Source organism: Myxocyprinus asiaticus, chromosome 13, assembly GCF_019703515.2.
Source record: "Myxocyprinus asiaticus isolate MX2 ecotype Aquarium Trade chromosome 13, UBuf_Myxa_2, whole genome shotgun sequence".
Taxonomy (NCBI): domain Eukaryota; kingdom Metazoa; phylum Chordata; class Actinopteri; order Cypriniformes; family Catostomidae; genus Myxocyprinus; species Myxocyprinus asiaticus.
This window is the reverse complement of record NC_059356.1, coordinates 51,348,620-51,358,772: the sequence shown is the minus strand read 5'-3', so window position 1 is coordinate 51,358,772 and position 10,153 is coordinate 51,348,620.

The window sequence follows — 10,153 nt, the reverse complement described above, 5'->3', positions numbered from 1 at the left end:
CTCTGTCACCTCCCTGGCAAAAGTTATGGCAATCCGGCATGAGCATGGTGGTTTTCATCCTTATATCCTAACCCTAGCCTGTGTGTCTTTTGGGCAGTCGACTTGTCCCTGAAGGGCCGTTCGACACTCATAACAGCATTGGAGGAGGTTACGTGTCGGCCAGGTGTGCTGGCTACGAGGCACACAGTGGTCTGCCTGTCACACACCGCCAGTTCACGTAACACAGTTCAGCCAGTTGTGGCGTTTCATATAGGGACCCCTAGTGTCGCTACATCAACACAATGTCGAGTGAGTGACAGATAGGGAACGTCCTGGTTACTTTCGCAACCTCCGTTCCCTGATGGAGGGAACGAGACATTGTGTCCCTCCTGCCACAACGCTGGACTACCCGCTGAAATGGTCGGGACCTTGTCTCGGCTCCTCAGCACAAAACCTGAATGAGTGGTTGCATACCAACTCCTTTTATACCCGTATGTTCAGGGGAGTGGTATGCAAATACGTCTCGTTCCCTCCATCAGAGAACAGAGGTTACAAAAGTAACCAGGACGTTAAGCTTCCTATGATCATATAATGTAATGTTAACCTGGTTTACATTATTTAACATGTAGAACATAGAGAGCGCCTTCTTGAATATTCTGCTCGCTCATCACAGAATGTGCTTCGTAATATGCTGGTCTGGAAAATGGCAAAATAAGCAATAAGCCTAAGGTTATGGAGTTCAAACATTGTTTTTTTTTTGTTTTTTTTTTCATTTTTGTTATTAAAATTTTATTGATTCATAAATTAACACAAGAAATACAACAACATCTATATAATGAATCAAAAACTTTTAACATTAAACCCCCACTATATCCCCTGCCCCTACCAAACTCTCAAACCACCCTGACCCCCCCACGAACACCCCTGTGGTCAATAGAATATAGGCACACACACACAGAAATCTAAAACAACAACATAAAATAACATACAATAATCAAGTATAATTAAAAAAAAATAAAACATTTAAATTACTCCCTCCACCGCCCCACCTCGAGATTCCCTCAAAAATGCTAAATAATTGCCCCATTTCTTATTGTAAGTTTCCCTAACCCCCATCCTAATACTCGACCCCTCCTCGAAGGCAGCCACCCTCCCCATCTCCACGCACCACTCCGGGAACGAGGGTGTTCCATCTGACTTCCAACTCCTCAAAATAACCTGTCTACCAATCATCACACCAGTCAAAACCCAGTCCTTCATGTGCTTATCTACCAAATCCATGACCTCCCTATCACCCAAAATACAGAGTCTGGGGCAGAACGAGACCTGAGTGCCCAACACATCACACACAAAACTTTGCACCTTCAGCCAAAATTCTTGGATCTTAAGGCACCCCCAAAAAACATGGATAGTGTCTCCATCTTCAGTATGGCATTGCCAGCAGATGGGTGTGTCCTTAAGACCAAGCCTATACAATCTATAGAGGGGGTCCAATAAAATCTATGTAAAATCTTAAATTGCATAATGCGAACCCTTGCATCTCTAGAAGCAGACTTTATGTTTTTTAGAATCCTTGCCCACACTCCCTCCTCCAACACCAAGTTTAAATCTTTCTCCCATAATCTTTTAAGAGAATTTAAAGCTCGGTCCCCCAGACTCTGAATTAACAAGGAGTAATACACAGATGCCTCACGACCCTTCCCAAAAGCAGCAATCACCACTTCCAGAGCCGCTCTAGGGGGGTGTATGTTACTCCCAAAAACAGAGCAGAGCAGGTGGCGCAGCTAAAAATACTTATAAAACTGAGATCTGGGAATCCCAAAATGTTGAACCACTATATCATATTTCTTACGTTTAAGAAAAGTAATAACCTTCCTTCTTTTTATGGGGTGCCCCAACCCATTCACATTCCATGTGGAGAGAGATAGTACACTCATATTAACATTTGACATTTTGATATAGTAAAAAAATAAATTGTGTGTCAAAAACAAAATTATGAAGACCACATTCCCCAATAGTGAAACAATCAACCCCCGAACAAAACAAACAGAAAAAAGAAAAACGTGCGCATTAACCCCGCGCACGACAGCGCCAACCGGCGACAATCCCTCTAAACTCAAAAGGTCCTTGAACGCCCACGAGCCCCCGCGACAACTTTGCCATCGGATTGCTCAATTTTGCCTCACAAATTTGTGAGGCAAAATTACATAACAGAAAATACTTTGTAAAAAAAACCCAGTCAATAGGAAGAATGAACACTAAGAATGTGTAGATTCATTCACAGAACTGTTTTAAAGGTGTGATCTTCCACAAGACAAATTCCAGCTGATATAAAACCGTTCATATTCCTCGGACAGACAAATGAATGTTCAGTGAGCCAGCTGTTATGAGGTCAGCGGATGACGTAATCATTCCAATGTCCCATAAAAAAAAAACTCAACAAAACAAACTACAGCCAGCAGGAGGAATAAGCACGAAGAACGAACAGATTAATCCACAGCTGTTCCAAGGAGTGTTATTCAATAGAACAAGCTCCAGCCGCTAGGCGGAACCAATACAAAAAGAAACAACACTGGCATCCCGGTTCCCCGGATGGTCGAGTCAATTCACTCGGAGGCTGCATAAAAGTATATACCATGACTTACATAATATGTCGGCTTCATAAAAAACATCCTTTGTGTGAGCAGCATGTAGATATTTTGCAGTCATCTGTAGTGTCCACTCTCAATCTGTCCGGGAACTATAATGCAAAAGTAATCTTTTATCAATGCAAAAGTTTCTTTAAGGAAAAGTGTTATTCACAAAACAAGCTCCAGCCGCTCGGCAGAGCCAACGCAAAAAATCCAAAATGTTGCCCAGCATCCTCAAGAGTTAGTACAGCGAGTCAGGCCCACTCACATGAGAAACATCCAATGGTTTACTCAGTCATTGATCCTATAAAAGACATTGCCAGATTTGGACATGTGAATACTTTGCGACCGACCTTCGTTGCTATTCTCAGTTTGGCAGGAAACATCAGAGCAAACGAGATGTTTTTCTGATGTAAGAGTTTCTTACATTCCTTGAACCGATCGCGTTTCTCTCTTGTTGAACTCGCAAAGTCCGGGAACAAGAAAATATTATGGTTCTTCCAAGAAAGCTTCCCTTTGCTCCTCGCCTGGCGCAACACATGATCTTTATCGGATGATCTCAGAAATCTGGCCAGAATCGATCTGGGCCTGTCTCCCTCAGCAGATCTGTGAGACGGGACTCTGTGAGCTCGCTCAATTTCCAGCTTGTGGCCTGTTATGTCGAGCAGACTCGGGAAAAACTCATCTAGGAATTTCACCATATCTCTGCCCTCCTCAAGCTCAGGAATTCCAACAATTCGAACGTTATTCCTGCGGCTTCTATTTTCAAGATCTTCAAGCTTTTCAAGGAGATGTTCCAGATCAACTTTGGTTGCGGGTGGATTAGCGGTTAATTCCCTCTCCGAAGATTCCAGAAAATCGATTCGTTTTTCAACATCAGACACTCTTGTACCTAACTCAGAGAATTTTATTTCCATCACCGTGATCGATCGATGTATTACAGCAAGATCCTCCAAGTCAGCAAGAATCTTCATCAACATCACTGACATGTTGGACAACTGACGCTGGATCTCCTCTACCGCCGCGCCATCCAAATCGAGTCCCCGGTCTGTAGGCCTGTCGGGACTTTCATCCTGAACACGTAAGTGTCTTTTAATGTCTCCCGAGCCCGAGGAGTTTGACTTCTTTGCCATATTTTGCAACAAAGGGCAAATGTGTAACTGGGTGTAACAAATTTCACCAGATTATAATATGAAAATAATCGAAAATTCAGCAAAGTGCGCAGAGCTCGTCGCTCACACGTCTGCTCCTTGCATGGCGTCCAGCCTAACTCCCCTCAAACATTGTTTTAATGAAGTTGCAAACCTTAATGCAAAGTAAAAAAAAATCAAAGTTAAGAACGAGGAAGGAGAAGAAATCGAAAGAGAGTATGGAGACACTGTGAAAGTTGGAATCTAAAGGAATCTTAAGCGGCACATTGCCAGAAAGCACAAGGATGTGCTACGCTAACATGGTGGTGCAGTAAAAGTGAGCTAGTAGGTTACACTACCTTTCGATAATAAATGAATAGATAAGTACATAGTAATGTGTCTTTTTGTCAGATACAGGAGGTTGGCTACAGTGGCCCGAGCAACTGCGCCTTTGCCCACATGGGAGGTGCCACTTTGGGTGAAATATAAACATATGCACTCATTCATTTATCAAACCCTTTACACGCTTGGTAACATTCACATCTGAAATTCTTTTTATATGATTGTACTGTGGTGTTTATTTTGTAATTACTGATTTATAACGGCTATGTTAGATAATCGCGTCTCCAGACCTTCATTATAATTTGTAATCGGTCAACTATTTCTCTATTAGTGTCTATACCATTGAACATCTAATTCCTACACATTTTTTCAGTTCTAATTACATTTATTTGCTTTAAACAAACCATCAAACATGTCTTTGAGAAAACAGTACACGCGGTGGTGTGGAAACGGGATCTGAGCGACTCAACCGACCCTGAATAACACAATTCTTTTCAACTTTCAAGTCGTTTGGCAACAATTTTAGATGTAGGTACTGCATGCAATCTAAAGGACTGTGGATAATTATTTATTAGTTATATTAGTAAATACATTGCACTCTCTTTGTTTTTCATTGATATTTTTAAAGCAGCATAAAGTGAATCTGGACTTTATATGCATCAAAATATTATGAGTTGTGCATGCACTCTTTATGTGAACATCAATGTTTAATCATGCATTTAACAAATAAAATATATAATCTATTTTATTACAGACCTTTAGATTGCATGCCTATATAAAAATATTTAGGGAATATTAATCAAGCAAAAATACAGAATAAGAGAAAAACTCTCACTGCTCTTTTCTGGAACACAAAATTAGGCTGAGAAATTGATAAATGTAATTTACAGACCTGAAGTCTGATGGCATTAAATCAGTATTAATGTATCAAATCTACAGTAATGAACTTCACTTCTGAATTTCACTTTTACCGGTTAACTCACACATATTTGAATATTGTTTGAATGAATATCAGTCCACAAAATTTTCATTTTTGGGTGAACTATTCTTTTAAAGAAAGTCATATCAAAATCATTTCTTTATAGTGATGTATTGTCTTGTAATCTTGAGCTTGGCATTGTTTCTTGTGCTGAGATCCTGACAAGAAAGGCAGCCACACACATGATTGACATTCTGAAGGAAGACCTGTGAAAACCAAAAGAGCCTGATCACTTTATGAGACTGACTCGGACTCAACAGTCATAGATGCAGAGTCTTCTCCCACACAACCACAAAGACGTCAGCACATCAATGTTTTCATATTTTTACAAATATAAATTTTATGTCAGAAAACATATACAATTTATATTTTTATAGCAATGCAACTGATTGTTATGTTTCAGATTGAGACAGAAAGTGAGGATAAAAGCTCATCACAGGCCCCAAAACAGAAAGCAAAACTTGATGAAGACATTGTGCTTGCATTAAAAGGTATGCAAGTTCAATTTTATTTTTAGAGTGTGTTTGATAGCTGACTGAGAAACAGCAAATAATGAGATTAAAGTGAATATTCACCCTGTTTGTGTTACTAGAGTTGACAAATGTGAAAACACTGAAGGATATAGTGGCAGCCATGAAAATGTCTGCACCCTCATCAAGTGATGATCAATATATAGATGTTGTGTCACCACCGGCAGAAATGGTATGGACACACATACACAGATTAATCCAGATGAAATGATTAAAACAAAAATGTGTTGGGCATTACATGGGTGATTTATTTCATATTCACTTACAATGTTTGTAAAGGCATTGACCCCAAAAAACATTATTTTGTTCAAACGTTTGATCAGCGTGATCTCATTGGCATTTTCTCATGTTTTGTTTTTGTATATGTAGAGGAAAGTCACTTTTGAATATATATATATATATATATATATATATATATATATATATATATATATACTATGACCTACAATGATTATTAATCATGGTTGCACACACATTGCCCCCTTTTTTCTTTGACTCTCAATTCTGTTTTATTATTTCTGTTCTCTAAATAGATCACCCTGTTTGGAGGAATACAAATTCCTAAAAGAACATTTGACCATCTATTCAGGACAAAAATGTCAGTGTTTGCTCAGGATCTGGCAGTTCTTGAGCACTGGACTCAAGATGGCGCCGAGTATGGATGCTGCGTTGCGAGCTCCGACACAACATAGCAATGTTTTGTTTGTTTTGTTCACAATTCTTATGTTTTTTGTCTTGGATGTTGTCTGCCTTATTGTCTACGAGAGACAAACACTTTTGGACATTGGTTCAGCAATCTCACACCGTAAACCGGACTTCACATTCCTCAATGCCGACCCGCTGTTTACAAACACGCAAGCGGAGCCCTTTGTCTGGGCAGCATGGCCGCGGAAACGCAGGAGGAAAAGGGGAAACAGAGCCGGCGTTCTCATCAGAGTAAGACGCCGCGCAAATCGACCCCCGCTACCCACTATTCTACTGGCAAATGTTCAGTCTCTGGATAACAAGCTCTGCGAGCTGAAAGCACGGATCTCTTTCCAACGAGATACAAGGGACTGCTGCATTATCTGCCTAACAGAAACTTGGATGTCTGTGGAGATTCCAGACTCAGCCATTGAACCCGCGGGGTTCTCTGTGCACCGAGCGGACAGCGCGAAAGACCTCTCAGGTAAAAGCAGAGGTGGTGGTATATGTTTTATGATCAACAAATCCTGGTGTGATCAGAGGAACGTACATTCTATCAAGTCTTTCTGCTCTCCTGATCTGGAATTTCTTATGCTTCTGTGTCGACCATTCTGGCTACCGAGGGAATTCACAGCGGTCATTATCACTGCTGTGTACATTCCCCCACAAGCCGACACAGACCGGGCACTCAAGGAACTGTATGGGAGTATAAGTGAGCAGGAAACCGCGCACCCTGAGGCCGCGTTCATTGTGACCGGGGACTTTAATAAAGCCAGTTTAAAATCAGTCGCACCAAAATACCACCAGCACATTAGTTTCAACACACAAGGGGACCGGGTTTTGGACCATTGCTACTCTCAGTTCCGGGATGGCTACAAATCCCTCCCCCGCCCACCATTTGGCAAATCGGATCACTCTTCCATTCTGCTTCTGCCCGCTTACAGGCAGAAATTGAAACAGGAAGCACCCACCCTCAGAACAATCCAGTGCTGGTCGGACCAATCAGATTCTACGCTACAAGACTGTTTTGATCACATGGACTGGGAGATGTTCCGGTCCGCCTCTGATGACGACATCGAGCTTTACGCTGATAGCATAATGTGTTTCATCAGAACGTGCATAGAGGACGTCTTTCCGACCAGAACTGTACGAATCTATCCGAATCAGAAACCTTGGATCAATAGCGATGTTCGCGCGGAACTTAATGTGCGGACCTCCGCTTTTAATTCTGGGAACGTGGAGGAGCATAAACAAGCCAGTTATGCCCTCCGAAAAACTATCAGAACCGCAAAACGCCAGTACAGGAGCAAGATTGAAGGACAGTTTAACACCAACTCTAGAAGCATGTGGCAGGGAATTAACATCATCACGGACTTTAAAAGGAATAAAAACTCTGCCATGAACACCACTACTGGATGAGCTAAATACTTTTTATGCTCATTTCGAAGGAAATAACACCGCCCTCGTGGAGAGAGCTCTCACGGCCGAAGCTACAGAGATTAGTTCACTCTCCGTCTCTGTAGCGGATGTAACCCGATCCTTCCGATGGGTGAATATCCGCAAAGCCGCGGGCCCAGACGGCATTCCAGGCCGCATCATCAGAGCCTGCGCAAACCAGCTGGCTGGTGTTTTTACGGACATTTTCAACCTTTCCCTCTCTTTGTCTGTAGTCCCCACATGCTTTAAAACATCCACCATTGTGCCTGTTCCAAAACAATCAAAAATAACTTGTTTAAATGACTGGTGTCCTGTTGCTCTGACCCCCATCATCAGCAAATGTTTTGAGAGACTAATCAGAGATTACATCTGATCTGTATTGCCACTCTCCCTTGACCCGCTGCAGTTTGCTTACCGCAACAACCGCTCCACTGATGATGCCATTGCATCTACAATACACATTGCTCTCTCCCACCTGGAAAAAAAGAACACTTATGTGAGCATGCTGTTTGTAGACTACAGCTCAGCATTCAACACCATAGTGCCCTCCAAGCTAGATGAGAAACTCCGGGCTCTGGGCTTTAACAGCTCGCTGTGCAGCTGGATCCTGGACTTCCTGTCAAGCAGACGCCAGGTGGTTAGAATAGGCAGCAACATCTCCTCATCACTGACACTCTCACACTGGAGCCCCGCAGGGCTGTGTTCTCAGCCCACTACTGTATTCCTTGTACACACATGACTGTGTGGCAACACATAGCTCCAATGCCATCATTAAGTTTGCTGATGACACGACGGTGGTAGGTCTGATCACTGACAATGATCAAACAGCCTACAGAGAGGAGGTACACACTCTGACACACTGGTGTCAGGAGCACAACCTCTCCCTCAACGTCAGTAAGACAAAGGAGCTTGTGGTGGACTTCAGAAGAAAAGACAGAGAACACAGTCCCATCACCATCAATGGAGCAGCTTCAAGTTCCTGGGTGTCCACATCACTGAGGAACTCATATGGTCCATCCACACTGAAGTCGTTGTGAAGAAGGCTCATCAGCGCCTCTTCTTCCTGACACGGCTGAGGAAGTTTGGAATGAACCGCCACATCCTCACATGGTTCTACACCTGCACTGTTGAGAGCATCCTGACTGGCTGCATCTCTGCCTGGTATGGCAATAGCACCGCCCACAACCGCAAAGCACTGCAAAGGGTGGTGCAAACTGCCAGACACATCATCGGAGGTTAGCTTCCCTCCCTCCAGGAAATATATACAAGGCGGTGTGTGAAAAAAGCTTGGAGGATAATCAGAGACTCCAGCCACCCGAGCCATGGGCTGTTCTCACTGCTACCATCAGGTAGGCGGTATCGCAGCATCAGGACCCGCACCAGCCGACTCCATGATAGCTTCTTCCCCCAAGCAATCAGACTTCTGAACTCTTGATCTCCCACGATCAATACATTAGCACTGCACTTTATTACCCTTACTCTTATATCTCACACCGGACTTTCATAAATTATATTATTATTATTATATTATGTTCTCTCTTAACAACTGACTATCAACCGACAGCCTGAATGTCAATACAGTACAATACTATACATTCTATATACACTATATTGCCAAAAGTATTCGCTCATCTGCCTTTAGACGCATATGAACTTAAGTGACATCCCATTCTTAATCCATAGGGTTTAATATGACGTTGGCCCACCCTTTGCAGCTATAACAGCTTCAACTCTTCTGGGAAGGCTTTCCACAAGGTTTAGGAATGTGTTTATGGGAATTTTTGACCATTCTTCCAGAAGTGCATTTGTGAGGTCAGACACTGATGTTGGATGAGAAGGCCTGGCTCACAGTCTTCGCTCTAATTCATCCCAAAGGTGCTCTATCGGGTTGAGGTCAGGACTCTGTGCAGGCCAGTCAAGTTCTTCCACACCAAACTCGCTCATCCATGTCTTTATGGACCTTGCTTTGTGCACTGGTGCGCAGTCATGTTGGAACAGGAAGGGGCCATCCCCAAACTGTTCCCACAAAGTTGGGAGCATGAAATTGTCCAAAATCTCTTGGTATGCTGAAGCATTCAGAGTTCCTTTCACTGGAACTAAGGGGCCAAGCCCAGCTCCTGAAAAACAACCCCACACCATAATCCCCCCTCCACCAAACTTCACAGTTGGCACAACGCAGTCAGACAAGTACCGTTCTCCTAGCAACCGCCAAACCCAGACTCATCCATCAGATTGCCAGATGGAGAAGCGTGATTCATCACTCCAGAGAACGCGTCTCCACTGCTCTAGAGTCCAGTGGCGGCGTGCTTTACACCACTGCATCCGACGCTTTGCATTGCACTTGGTGATGTATGGCTTGGATGCAGCTGCTCGGCCATGGAAACCCATTCCATGAAGCTCTCTACGCACTGTTCTTGAGCTAATCTGAAGGCCACATGAACT